Here is a 15,065-nt window from a genome sequence, read left to right as displayed (position 1 = left end):
AGCCCTGACCAAACTCCGATTTACTATTAGAAAAGTTTGATTACCTTTGGTGTTCTTCGTCAGAATGCACTCCCAGGACTGCTACTTCAATAACAAATGTTGGTTTGGTTCAAAATAATCCATTGTTATATCCAAATAGCGGCGTTTTGTTCGTGCGTTCAAGACACTCTCCGAAGTGTAAATAAGGGTCACGAGCACAACGCATTTCGTGACAAAAAAATTCTAAATATTCCATTACCGTACTTCGAAGCATGTCAACCGCTGTTTAAAATCAATTTTTATGCCATTTTTCTCGTAAAAAAGCGATAATATTCCGACCGGGAAAGCGTGTATACGTACAAAGAGAGAGAAAATAAAAGCATGGGATCCCCTCGTGCACGAGCCTGAGTTTCATAGTACTGTGACGGCCACTATCCAAACGCGCTAATGTTTTTCAGCCAGAGCCTGCAAAGCCACGATTGAGCTTTTTGCCGCCTTCTGAGAGCCCATGGAGCCGTAGGAAGTGTCGTGTAACAGCAGAGATCCCCTGTATTGGATAGAGATAATCAAGAAGGGCAAGATCTTGTCAGAGAGGGCACTTCCTGTAAGGAATCTTCTCAGGTTTGGCCTGCCAAATGAGTTCTGTTATACTCACAGACACCATTCAAACAGTTTTAGAAACGTTGGAGTGTTTTCTATCCAAAGCTAATAATTATATGCATATTCTAGTTTCTGGGCAGGAGTAATAATCAGATTAAATCAGGTACGTTTTTTATCCGGCCGTGAAAATACTGCCCCCTAGCCATAACAGGATAATCTAATGTTTTGCTTTTGCTGTAAAGCCTTTTTGAAATCGGACAACGTGGTTCGATTCAGGAGAGGTGTATCTATAAAACGATATAACATAGTCCTATATTTGAAAAAAATAAATAATTAATTTCGTTATGCTAATGGCGATAGGATTTTTCGCTGGATGTCCGTCCCGTAGCCCGACCAGGGGTTAACAGTACACTTTAACCTGAAATGAAAACAACTTTCTGACAAAATGAGAGAAACGCTTCTCCCTCTCTGTCACGGATGCCATGGTTGCCCTTCGTTTGAAAGTGTAATCTTGTAACAGCTGTCTGAGGAAGAAGTGGACCAAAATGCGGCGGAGTTAGGGTTCGTCATATTTAATTACACGAACACTATGCAATTTACAAAACAACAAAACTGACAGCCAACACAGTCCTGTCAGGTGCAACCACAATGACAAGCACAATTACCCACGAAACACAAAGGAAACGTAGGCAACTTATGTGTGACTCCCAATCAACCACAACCCTCTACTGGTGTGCCTGATTGGAAGTCACACGGCCAAAATCAATGAAACAATAAAACACACACACTCCCTTCTGCCACGTCCTGACCCAACTACACCCTCTACTGGTCAGGAATTAACAGCACCTAAAAAAGGAAAACACAAGAAAATCCCCAATACCCCAACAAAAAAATAACACCTAAACAATAAGGGAGGGAAGGGAGGGTGGCTGCCCTCACCGACGGCACTGTGCTACACCCTCCCTCCCCAACCCACCTATCCTGGAGGTGGCTCAGGTGCAGGACGAGGACCTCGCTCCACCTTCGGCGTTGCCCACTTTGATGGCGCCGATAGCTGACCCTGGCAGACGGACCACTCGGGCTGGGCTGGAGGACAAGAGGGCCCCTCGGGCTGGGCCGGAGGGCAGGAGGGCCCCTCGGGCTGGGCCGGAGGGCAGGAGGGCCCCTCGGGCAGTTCCGGGCAGTCTGGCCACTCTGGCAGTTCCGGGCAGTCTGGCCACTCTGGCAGTTCCGGGCAGTCTGGCCACTCTGGCAGTTCCGGGCAGTCTGGCCACTCTGGCAGACCCGGCTCAGGATTCACCAGGCTGGGGAGACATAACGGAGACCTGGCTCTGGGCGCAGGCCCTGGACTCACCAGTCTGGGAAGACCCACTGGAGGCCTGGTTTGAGGAGATGGCACAGGAGAGACCAGGGTGGAGAGACCCACTGGAGGACTGGTCCGTGGAGGAGACACGGGCTTGACCAGGATAGGGAGACCCACTGGAGTACTGGTCCGTGGAGGAGGCACGGGCTTGACCAAGATGGGAAGACATGCAGGAGGCTTGGTTCTGGGCGTAGGCACAGGACGTGCAGGGCTGGGAAGACATGCAGGAGGCCTGTTTCTGGGCGCAGGCACAGTCTTTACCAGACAACCAGCATGCACCTCAGGACGAGTATGGAGAGCTACCTCAGGTGACATCATTCCCACGACACGCTCATTAGGGCGAATGCCGTATTTTATGCACCATACTAGCAGCTCTCTCATCTCTCTCTCTCCTAATTTCCCCATTAACCCCGTCACAGTCTCTGCCTCATATCCCTCGCTCACCTCCAATGTCATCCCGACTGGCTCTGGTTCCGACCTCAGCTCCACGGACCTTCCCGTGTGCCCCCCCCCAAAAAATTATTGGGGCTGCCTCTCGCGCTCGTTGCGCTCTCTCTCCTCGTAATAGCGCCTCTCCGCTCTTGCCGCTTCAATCTCCCACTGCGGGAGGCGATAATCCCCAGCCTGAGTCCATGGTCCCTCTCCGTCCAGGATTTGTTCCCAAGTCCATTTGTCCATAACGCTGTACTCCTGCTGCTCCTTCCTCCTCCGCCGCTTGGTCCTGGTTTGGTGGGTAATTCTGTAACAGCTGTCTGAGGAAGAAGTGGACCAAAATGCGGCGGAGTTAGGGTTCGTCATATTTAATTACACGAACACTATGCAATTTACAAAACAACAAAACTGACAGCCAACACAGTCCTGTCAGGTGCAACCACAATGACAAGCACAATTACCCACGAAACACAAAGGAAACATAGGCAACTTATGTGTGACTCCCAATCAACCACAACCCTCTACTGGTGTGCCTGATTGGAAGTCACACGGCCAAAATCAATGAAACAATAAAACACACACACTCCCTTCTGCCACGTCCTGACCCAACTACACCCTCTACTGGTCAGGACATGACAATCTAGAGACAGGTGTTTTATACAACAGCTTTCTGTGTGTTCTCTTTTCAACTCCGTCTGCATATTTGCAATCAAAAGCCAGAATTTCCCACTGATTTCAAAACTTGGTCCTCCAAAAAGTGGAGAGCAACACTTAAAAAAAAGCAGCATTAGAAAGGATTACCTACACATACTGACCAGCTCATGTTATAGACGGAAGCGTTCTACATGGCAGACCAATCTAAACTCATCTCTTGGCATGTCCAGCCCATTCATTATCTCAGCTAATCAATGCTAGTGGGAAGGTTGCTCACTTTTTCTGTGGCTAAACCAACTAGGCAATTTTATCAGTATTTACAGATGTCCTACAGGTTTGCTATTAAGGCATATGAAAGTTCACATGTTCCAGAATGCATTTCTGCCAAAATATGCATTTTGTAAGACGGCTCAGGAGAAGACACAGATGCAGACAGTTCGAAGTAACAAAAGTTCATTACAAAGACAGAGGGCAGGCAAACGACAGGACAAGGGCAGGCAGAGGTCAGTAATACATAGCAGAGTCCGAAAGGTACAGAACGGCAGGCAGGCTCAGGGTCAGGGCAGGCAGAGGTCAGTAATCCAGGGTAGTGTCATAAGGTGCAAAACGGCAGGCAGGCTCAGGGTCAGGGCAGGCAGAATGGTCAAACCGGGCAAACTAGAAAACAGGGACTAGAGAAAAACAGGAGTATGGGAAAAACACTGGTAGGCTTGACAAGACAAGATGAACTGGCAACAGACAAACAGAGAACACAGGTATAAATACACTGGGGATAATGGGGAAGATGGGCGACACCTCGACAGGGGGGTGGAGACAAGCACAGTGAGAGGTGAAACAGATCAGGGTGTGACAGTACCCCCCCTAGGGGTGCCGGTGGTGGAACTCAGCGATGAGGCCTGTGTCCAGAATGTCCCTAGCAGGGACCCAGCACCTCTCCTCCATGCCATAACCCTCCCAGTCAACCAGGTACTGGAATCTCCTGCACTGCAGTCAAACCTGAGGCGCCTCACCGTGTATGCCGGTTGGCCATCGATGAGACGGGGAAGAGGGGTGGCCCACACGAGTTGCTGGCTCCAGGTGGTGGGGTTGGCGTAGACAAGGCAGCAAAGAGTTGTCTCCAGGTCTTGATTGGCTCGCTCCGACTGGCCGTTAGACTGAGAGTGGAACCCAGAGGACAGGCTGGCCAATGACCCAATGAGTGTGCAGAACACCTTCCATAACTGGGACAAGAACTGAGGACCCCGGTCGGAGACCATATCCACCGGGAGTCCATGGATCCGGAAGACTTACTACACCATGAGCTGGGCCTTCTCTTTGGCAGACGGTAGCTTGGGGAGAGGAATGAAAAGCGCGGCTTTGGAAAACTACAAGGAACAAACATCAAGGTTATCTGGGCCCCCCTGGTGTTCGCCTGGGAACACTGCACCTTCGCGGACCTGATTCTCTATTCCCCAGCTGAGTGCTATTGTCAGGCACGAAGTGGGAAGGATGGCCTTGGGGTCCGAGGGTGTAGCCGCAGCGTTATAGTGGTGTGACAGCGACAGTGAAAAGCAGGGCCCACCTAGCTTGCCTGGAATTGAGACACTTGGCGGTGCGGAGAAAATCCAGGTTCTTGTGGTCCGTCCACACATAATGTAAGGATTTTCCTCCCCCTCCAACCAGTTCCTCCACTCCTCCAACGCCATCTTCACCGCAAGAAGCTCACAATTCCCCACATCATAATTCCTCCCCATGGCGTTAAGACGATGGGAGAAGGAGGCGCAGGGATGTAACTTGAGGTCCAGGGCAGAACGCTGGGACAGGACAGCCCCCACTCCGACATCCGAAGCATCAGCCTCCACCACGAACTGACGGGACGGGTGAGGATGAACCAATATGGGAGCTGTGATGAAGCGGTGCTTGAGGTCCCGGAACGCCCGGTCAGCAGTTGGGGACCACGTGAACGGAAACTTGGGAGAGGTGAGTGCAGACAGGGGGGAAGCCAGGGTGCTGTAACCCCAGATAAAGCGATGATAAAAGTTGGCAAATCCCAGAAAACGTTGCAGCTTCAACAGGGAAAACAGATCAGGTTGTGACATTTTGATCTAAAAAAAAGTTTACGTTCAAATGGCTCTCCTGCAAAATACCATCTGGAGCGAGCAGAGCGAGCAGTCGCACCACGCTTCGCTCCACAGGTAATATTCCACTTCGCTACATTACAACGGCTTGATTTGTTTGATCTGAGCAATTCTTCTTAGCTAGCTACATAGCCGTCTTTGTATCAAAGATAATTGTGTAGTTTAGAGTAACTGAGTAATTATCGAGGCTAGCTATCTTCGTCCTCCTAACGTAGTCAACACTGCTAGCTGCTAGCTAGCTAGTCATCACCGTTAGCTAGCCAACTTCTACCGACTAGCAGAAACTATTACATTACAACGCAACGACTTGATTAGTGTGGTGTTAGTGTTAGTTAGCCAGCTACATAGTTGTCCGTGCTGTCTCTGTATCTAAGATAATTGTGTAGTTTGAGTTTGAGTATTATCGAGGTGTTCTAGCCAGCCGCGACGCGGCGCCAGACTTACTCAACACACCTAGTCATCATTAACCCACTGCCAGCTAGCCATCCGTTACCGACTAGCAGCGCTGTAGTTACTAATACTAAACAACGGAACGATTAGACTAGTGCAGTGTTACCTAGCTAGCTACCTAGTTGTCTTTGTCATAACTTGATAATTGTTAATTGATAATTGTTAGCTAGCCAGCCATCGAGGTTAGCTAGCCAGCTATTTCCGTCCCCCGCGACGCCATTTTTCCTAACCTAGCCAACTATTACCGACGAGCAGCATTGTTGAAACTAAATACACTACAAGGAACGTCTTGATTAGTGTTATGTTAGCTAGCTAGCTACAAAGTTGCTTTGTATCATGACAAGGTGTAGTACTGAAACTACCGAGGTTACCTAGCCAGCTACACGTTCAAAGTCAACAACGCAGCCACTGCTAGCTAGCCTACTCCACCAGCCAGCAGTACTGTATCATCTTAGTCAATAACATTTTTGCAACGTAAGCTTAACTTCCTGAACATTCGAGACGTGTAGTCCACTTGTCACTCCAATCTCATTTGCATTAGCGTAGCCTCTTCTGTAGCTTGTCTACTATGTGTCTGCCTATCCCTGTTCTCTCTCCTCTGCACAGGCCATACAAACGCTCCACACCGCGTGGCCGCTGCCACTCTAACCTGGTGGTCCCAGCGCGCACGACCCACGTGGAGTTCCAGGTCTCCGGCAGCCTCTGGAACTGCCGGTCTGCGGCCAACAAGGCTGAGTTCATCTCAGCCTATGCTACCCTCCAGTCCCTAGACTTCCTGGCGCTGACGGAAACATGGATCACCACAGATAACACTGCTACTCCTACTGCTCTCTCCTCGTCTGACTACGTGTTCTCGCATACCCCTAGAGCATCGAGCCAGCGGGGTGGTGGCACTGGAATCCTCATCTCTCCCAAGTGGACATTCTCTCTTTCTCCCCTGACCCATCTGTCTATCTCCTCATTTGAATTCCATGCTGTCACAGTTACCAGCCCTTTCAAGCTTAACATCCTTATCATTTATCGCCCTCCAGGTTCCCTTGGAGAGTTCATCAATGAGCTTGACGCCTTGATAAGTTCCTTTCCTGAGGATGGCTCACCTCTCACAGTTCTGGGTGACTTTAACCTCCCCACGTCTACCTTTGACTCATTCCTCTCTGCCTCCTTCTTTCCACTCCTCTCCTCTTTTGACCTCACCCTCTCACCTTCCCCCCCTACTCACAAGGCAGGCAATACGCTTGACCTCATCTTTACTAGATGCTGTTCTTCCACTAATCTCATTGCAACTCCCCTCCAAGTCTCCGACCACTACCTTGTATCCTTTTCCCTCTCGCTCTCATCCAACACTTCTCACTCTCCCCCTACTCGGATGGTATTGCGCCGTCCCAACCTTCGCTCTCTCTCTCCCGCTACTCTCTCCTCTTCCATCCTATCATCTCTTCCCTCTGCTCAAACCTTCTCCAACCTATCTCCTGATTCTGCCTCCTCAACCCTCCTCTCCTCCCTCTCTGCATCCTTTGATCTCCTCTGTCCCCTATCCTCCAGGCCGGCTCGGTCCTCCCCTCCTGCTCCGTGGCTCGACGACTCACTGCGAGCTCACAGAACAGGGCTCCGGGCAGCCGAGCGGAAATGGAGGAAAACTCGCCTCCCTGCGGACCTGGCATCCTTTCACTCCCTCCTCTCTACATTTTCCTCTTCTGTCTCTGCTGCTAAAGCCACTTTCTACCACTCTAAACTCCAAGCATCTGCCTCTAACCCTAGGATGCTCTTTGCTACCTTCTCCTCCCTCCTGAATCCTCCTCCCCCTCCCCCCCCCCTCCTCCCTCTCTGCGGATGACTTCGTCAACCATTTTGAAAAGAAGGTTGACGACATCCGATCCTCGTTTGCTAAGTCAAACGACACTGCTGGTCCTGCTCACACTGCCCTACCCTGTGCTTTGACCTCTTTCTCCCCTCTCTCTCCAGATGAAATCTCGCGTCTTGTGACGGCCGGCCGCCCAACAACCTGCCCACTTGACCCTATCCCCTCCTCTCTTCTCCAGACCATTTCCGGAGACCTTCTCCCCTACCTCACCTCGCTCATCAACGCATCCTTGACCGCTGGCTACGTCCCTTCCGTCTTCAAGAGAGCGAGAGTTGCACCCCTTCTGAAAAAACCTACACTCGACCCCTCCGATGTCAACAACTACAGGCCAGTATCCCTTCTTTCCTTTCTCTCCAAAACTCTTGAACGCGCCGTGCTTGGCCAGCTCTCTTGCTATCTCTCTCAGAATGACCTTCTTGATCCTAATCAGTCAGGTTTCAAGACTGGGCATTCAACTGAGACTGCTCTTCTCTGTGTCACGGAGGCTCTCCGCACTGCTAAAGCTAACTCTCTCTCCTCTGCTCTCATCCTTCTAGACCTATCTGCTGCCTTTGATACCGTGAACCATCAGATCCTCCTCTCCACCCTCTCCGAGCTGGGCATCTCTGGCACCGCGCACGCTTGGATTGCGTCCTACCTGACAGGTCGCTCCTACCAGGTGGCGTGGCGAGAATCTGTCTCCGCACCACGTGCTCTCACCACTGGTGTCCCCCAGGGCTCTGTTCTTGGCCCACTCCTATTCTCGCTATACACCAAGTCACTTGGCTCTGTCATATCCTCACATGGTCTCTCATATCATTGCTATGCAGATGACACACAATTAATCTTCTCCTTTCCCCCTTCTGACAACCAGGTGGCGAATCGCATCTCTGCATGTCTGGCAGACATATCAGTGTGGATGACGGATCACCACCTCAAGCTGAACCTCGGCAAGACGGAGCTGCTCTTCCTCCCGGGGAAGGACTGCCCGTTCCATGATCTCGCCATCACGGTTGACAACTCCCTTGTGTCCTCCTCCCAGAGTGCTAAGAGCCTTGGCGTGACCCTGGACAACACCCTGTCGTTCTCCACCAACATCAAGGCGGTGACCCGATCCTGTAGGTTCATGCTCTACAACATTCGCAGAGTACGACCCTGCCTCACACAGGAAGCGGCGCAGGTCCTAATCCAGGCACTTGTCATCTCCCGTCTGGATTACTGCAACTCGCTGTTGGCTGGGCTCCCTGCCTGTGCCATTAAACCCCTACAACTCATCCAGAACGCCGCAGCCCGTCTGGTGTTCAACCTTCCCAAGTTCTCTCACGTCACCCCGCTCCTCCGCTCTCTCCACTGGCTTCCAGTCGAAGCTCGCATCCGCTACAAGACCATGGTGCTTGCCTACGGAGCTGTGAGGGGAACGGCACCTCCGTACCTTCAGGCTCTGATCAGGCCCTACACCCAAACAAGGGCACTCCGTTCATCCACCTCTGGCCTGCTCGTCTCCCTACCTCTGAGGAAGCACAGTTCCCGCTCAGCCCAGTCAAAACTGTTCGCTGCTCTGGCACCCCAATGGTGGAACAAGCTCCCTCACGACGCCAGGACAGCGGAGTCAATCACCACCTTCCGGAGACACCTGAAACCCCACCTCTTCAAGGAATACCTGGGATAGGATAAGGTAATCCTTCTAACCCCCCCCCCTTAAAAGATTTAGATGCACTATTGTAAAGTGGTTGTTCCACTGGATATTATAGGTGAATGCACCAATTTGTAAGTCGCTCTGGATAAGAGCGTCTGCTAAATGACTAAAATGTAAAATGTAAATGTAGTCACACGCGACATACACCTAGTTTCCTGAAACGAGTCACATATTTGTGATTAAACTGAGAACTGGCTAGCTCCGTACAAAATGTAACGTGTCCCATTAATAAAGAGATTTTAACGGGACCAATGGCATAGGCTCCGTTATGGATAGGGGTTCCAACCAACACATGAAAATCAGATTTCAACCCGCCAGGCGCAACACAAAACTCAGGAATAACAATATAATTCATGCCTTACCTTTGAAGAACTTCTTCTGTTGGCACTCCAATATGTCCCATAAACATCACAAATGGTCCTTTTGTTCGATTAATTCCTTCGTTATATCTCCAAAATGTCCATTTATTTGGCGCGTTTGATTCAGAAAAACACCGGTTCCAACTGGCCAGCATGACAACAAAATATCTAATAAGTTTCCTGTAAACGCTGTCCAAACATTTCAAACAACTTTCCTAATCCAACATTAGGTATTTTAAAATATAAATAATCGATAAAATTGAAGACAGGATAAACTGTGTTCAATACGGAATACAAAACAACGTGAAGCGTGTGACCTGGAGTGCGCATCAAAACATTAGAGAGCACTAGGCTGGACCCTCGTTCTGAACAGCCGTACTTCTTCATTTCTCTAAAGAAAAACATCAACCAATTTCTAAAGTCTGTTGACATCTAGTGGAAGCAATAGGAACCGCAACCAAGTGCCACAGAAATATAGGTTTCCATAGAAACCTCATTGAAAACAGAGTCACCTCAACATTTTTTTTCCCTGGATGGTTTGTCCTCAGAGTTTCCCCTGCCAAATACGTTCTGTTATACTCACAGACATTATTTTAACAGTTTTAGAAACTTTAGAGTGTTTCTATCCAAATCTACCAATTATATGCATATCCTAGCTTCTGGGCCTGAGTAGCAGGCAGTTTACTTTGGGCATGCTTTTCATCCATAAATCCGAATGCTGCCCCCTATCCAACAAAAGTTAACACACACTCACACGTTCACACATATAAATGCCTTCACAAATACATTCAGGCATCACATCGGTGGGTGTCCTATTTCACACATGTACAAGTGTGCATTAATACGAATGTGTGAAATCAACTGCGACCCTGAAGCAATTGGGTTAAGTGCCTTGCTCAAGGTACAGCAACAGATTTTTCATCTTGTCAGTTACTGGCCCAACGCTCTAACCGCTAGGCTACCATCCCACCTACTTATGCATTCTCTGCCTCTATTTGTAATGTACATACATGTGCGTGTGTATTTGTGTGTGTGCTTGTTTGTGTGCATGTGTATGTGGGTAAATAGACAGATCCATAATTTTAGTCTGGAGCTCAGGATTCCCATGGTGCTCAGGGTCAAATCAGGGTGGCCAGCTTCCGGCGACAGCTTATGCAAGAAATGTATGTGTGTGTGTGCATGTGTGTGTGTGTCACATCCCACCACATTATCTCATGATAAATTAATTAATGCAGGCATATACAGTGGGGGGAAAAAGTATTTGATCCCCTGCTGATTTTGTACGTTTGCCCACTGACAAAGAAATGATCAGTCTATAATTTTAATGGTAGGTTTATTTGAACAGTGAGAGACAGAATAACAAAAAAATCCAGAAAAACGCATGTCAAAAATGTTATAAATTGATTTGCATTTTAATGAGGGAAGTAAGTATTTGACCCCCTCTCAATCAGAAAGATTTCTGGCTCCCAGGTGTCTTTTATACAGGTAACGAGCTGAGATTAGGAGCACACTCTTAAAGGGAGTGCTCCTAATCTCAGTTTGTTACCTGTATAAAATACACCTGTCCACAGAAGCAATCACTCAGTCAATCAGATTCCAAACTCTCCACCATGGCCAAGACCAAAGAGCTCTCCAAGGATGTCAGGGACAAGATTGTAGACCTACTCAAGGCTGGAATGGGCTACAAGACCATCGCTAAGCAGCTTGGTGAGAAGGTGACAACATTTGGTGCGATTATTCGCAAATGGAAGAAACACAAAAGGACTGTCAATCTCCCTCGGCCTGGGGCTCCATGCAAGATCTCACCTTGTGGAGTTGCAATGATCATGAGAACGGTGAGGAATCAGCCCAGAACTACACGGGAGGATCTTGTCAATGATCTCAAGGCAGCTGGGACCATAGTCACCAAGAAAACAATTTGTAACACACTACGCAGTGAAGGACTGAAATCCTGCAGCGCCCGCAAGGTCCCCCTGCTCAAGCAAGCACATATACAAGCCCGTCTGAAGTTTGCCAATGAACATCTGAATGATTCAGAGGACAACTGGGTGAAAGTGTTGTGGTCAGATGAGACCAAAATGGAGCTCTTTGGCATCAACTCAACTCGCCGTGTTTGGAGGAGGAGGAATGCTGCCTATGACCCCAAGAAGGCCATTCCCACCATCAAACATGGAGGTGGAAACATTATGCTTTGGGGGTGTTTTTCTGCTAAGGGGACAGGACAACTTCACCGCATCAAAGGGACGATGGACGGGGCCATGTACCGTCAAATCTTGGGTGAGAACCTCCTTCCCTCAGCCAGGGCATTGAAAATGGGTCGTGGATGGGTATTCCAGCATGACAATGACCCAAAACACACGGCCAATGCAACAAAGGAGTGGCTCAAGAAGAAGCACATTAAGGTCCTGGAGTGGCCTAGTCAGTCTCCAGACCTTAATCTCATAGAAAATCTGTAGAGGGAGCTGAAGGTTCGAGTTGCCAAACATCAGCCTCGAAACCTTAATGACTTGGAGAAGATCTGCAAAGAGGAGTGGGACAAAATCCCTCCTGAGATGTGTGCAAACCTGGTGGCCAACTACAAGAAACGTCTGACCTCTGTGATTGCCAACAAGGGTTTTGCCACCAAGTACTAAGTCATGTTTTGCAGAGGGGTCAAATACTTATTTCCCTCATTAAAATGCAAATAATTTTATAACATTTGTTGACATGCGTTTTTCTGGATTATTTTTGTTGTTATTCTGTCACTCACTGTTCAAATAAACCTACCATTCACATTATAGACTGATAATTTCTTTGTCAGTGGGCAAACGTACAAAATCAGCAGGGGATCAAATACTTTTTTCCCTCACTGTAGCTATCCCACTCATACATTGCCTACAGTAGGAAAGTCAGGGTGTGATCCTTTCATATGAAATAGAAAATACCATTGAACCTTTACGTTGCTTCTCTATTTCTCCAAGAAGATTATACTTGACAAATCCCTCATGAAGAGTGTTTTTTCACTCAATTAATATTTCATTTTAATCAATGATAAACCTGCAGGCCACAGCTTCACCACTTAAGGTTTAGATTTATCACCTGTGTGTACATGTCTGTGTGTATTTGTGTGTGTGTGTGGGGTGATGATTGTCCACCTCGTCAGTCCTCCATGCATCCCTCTGATATCAGATCAGCATGGAGCCCAGCAGCACACATACCTAAACCCCTGACCCAGTGAGAGTGAGAGAGACTGAGAGAGAGAGACTGAGCGAGAGACTGAGAGAGAGAGAGAGAGAGACTGAGCGAGAGACTGAGAGAGAGTATGAGAGAGAGAGATAATGAGAGAAAGAGAGAGAGAAAGATCCACAAAGAATTTGAAAACAAACCCGATTTTGATTTGTGACCTGTTGCCACAAGAAAAGGTCAACCAGTGAAGAACAAACACCATTGTAAATACAACCCATATTTATGCTTATTTATTTTCCCTTTTGTACTTTAACCATTTGTACATCGCTACAACACTGTATATATACATAATATTTCATTTGTAATGTCTTTATTCTTTTGAAACTTCCTTTGAGTGTAATGTTTACTGTTCATTTTTATTGTTTATTTCACTTTTGTATATTATCTACTTCACTTGCTTTGGCAATGTTAACATATGTTTCCCATGCCAATAAAGCCCCTTGAATTGAATTGAATTGAGAGAGAGAGACTGAGCGAGAGACTGAGAGAGAGAGAGACAGAGTGACTGAGAGAGAGAGAGAGAGAGAGACAGAGACACTGAGAGTGACACTGAGAGTGAGACTGATAGAGAGACGAAGAGAGAGACTGAGAGAGACTGAGAGCGAGAATGACAGAGAGACTGACTGAGAGACTGAGAGAGAAAGACCGAGAAACTGAGACTGCAGTGTTTGTAGTAATGGTTCCTCTCTGTCCAAAAAGGGAAGCGGCGTCTCTTAAACACACTGTACCGTGTTTATTAGCCTCATGATTTAGTCACGAAGCCCTCCAACACACCTTCCCCACACACACACGTTACATTCACGCTGTTCTCCATCCTCTCTAAAATTGGTTCTCTGATGGGTTTTGGAACAGATTCGAGCCCTTAGCCCAGCGTTTCCCAAACTTGGTTCTAGGAACCACAAGGGGTGCATGTTTGGGTTTTTGCCCTAGTACCACACAGCGGATTCAAATAATCAAAGCTTGATGATTAGTTGATTATTTGAATCAGCTGTGTAGTGCTAGGGCAAAAAACAAAATGTTCACCCCTTGGGGTCCAGTGGACCAAGTTTGGGAAACACTGCCTTAGCCCAGTCCTTGGCAACTATTCAATGCGCGATAACTGTTTTTGTGTGTGAGTCTCTGACCACAGTATTATTGTGAGGGTCTTTGCCTTTCAGTCAAGTTTAAGTGAGTTCCGGTCTGTTGACGTTACAGGTGTCTACTCCCTCTCTTTATGTAGAGAGGAATGAAGGGAAGGTGAAAGAGAAAGAGTAATCCATCTTTTGTCACGCTCACCGGTTTCCTAGCACGGAAAACAGATTGAGAGCAGCTTGATTATTGAAATGGATGGCACCATCAAGGAAGCAGCGAGGACAAAACACACATGTGCACGCACACACACACACACATACAGACACACATACCACACACGCATACCACACACACATACACATACCACACACACGTACACACGCACGCACGCACACGCACACACACACACACACACACACACACGTACACACACACATACCACGCACGCACTCACACACACATACACACACACATACCACACACGCACACACGCACGCACGCACACACACACACACGCGCACACAGAGTTTATGGAAGGAAAGATAGGAAGAATCAATGTCAGGTAATTATCTTCCTTGCTCTAAGTGATTTGTTTATCTACTTATTCCTCTTTGTTTATTTGACTGTCAATTCAGATGGCTTTATATCGAATGTGTCTGCAGCAAAAGGCACCGTAAAGGTTTGACTTGTATGCTTGATGAAGTGGGCTGTTTATCTGTTTATATTGTTAACACTTGTTGCATACTGATAAACAGCCCGATTAATCAACCCTGTCAGACTTTAGTTTAGAGTGAAACGGTCTGCTCCATAAGTTAACAATATAGTACAACACCGTATCATATCATACCCTCCTCTGTAACACCTCATACTCTATCTTGCCTTCTGGAACTGCGTTTCTAACCTACTTTACTAGGTCACATGCGTAGAATACAACAGGTGTAGACCTGACCGTGAAATGCTTACTGACAAGCCCATAACCAACAATGCAGTTTTAGGAAAATAGAATTAAGAAAATATTTACTAAATAAAATTAAATCTAAAATTAAATCAAAAGTAACACAACAAAATAACAATACAGAGGCTATATACAGGGGTACCGGTACCGAGTCAATGTGCGGGAGGGTACAGGTTAGTCGAGGTAATTTGTACATGTAGGTAGGGTTAAAGTGACTATGCAAAGATAATAAACAGCAAGTAGCAGCACTGTTAAACAAAGGGGGGGTGGGGGGGGGGTGTAAATAGTCCTGGTGGCCATTTCATTAATTGTTCAGCAGTCTTA

The sequence above is a fragment of the Salmo salar genome, chromosome 14 (assembly GCF_965601325.2).
Source record: "Salmo salar chromosome 14, fSalSal1, whole genome shotgun sequence".
NCBI classification, from domain to species: domain Eukaryota; kingdom Metazoa; phylum Chordata; class Actinopteri; order Salmoniformes; family Salmonidae; genus Salmo; species Salmo salar.
Note: the sequence above shows the minus strand (reverse complement) of the source record.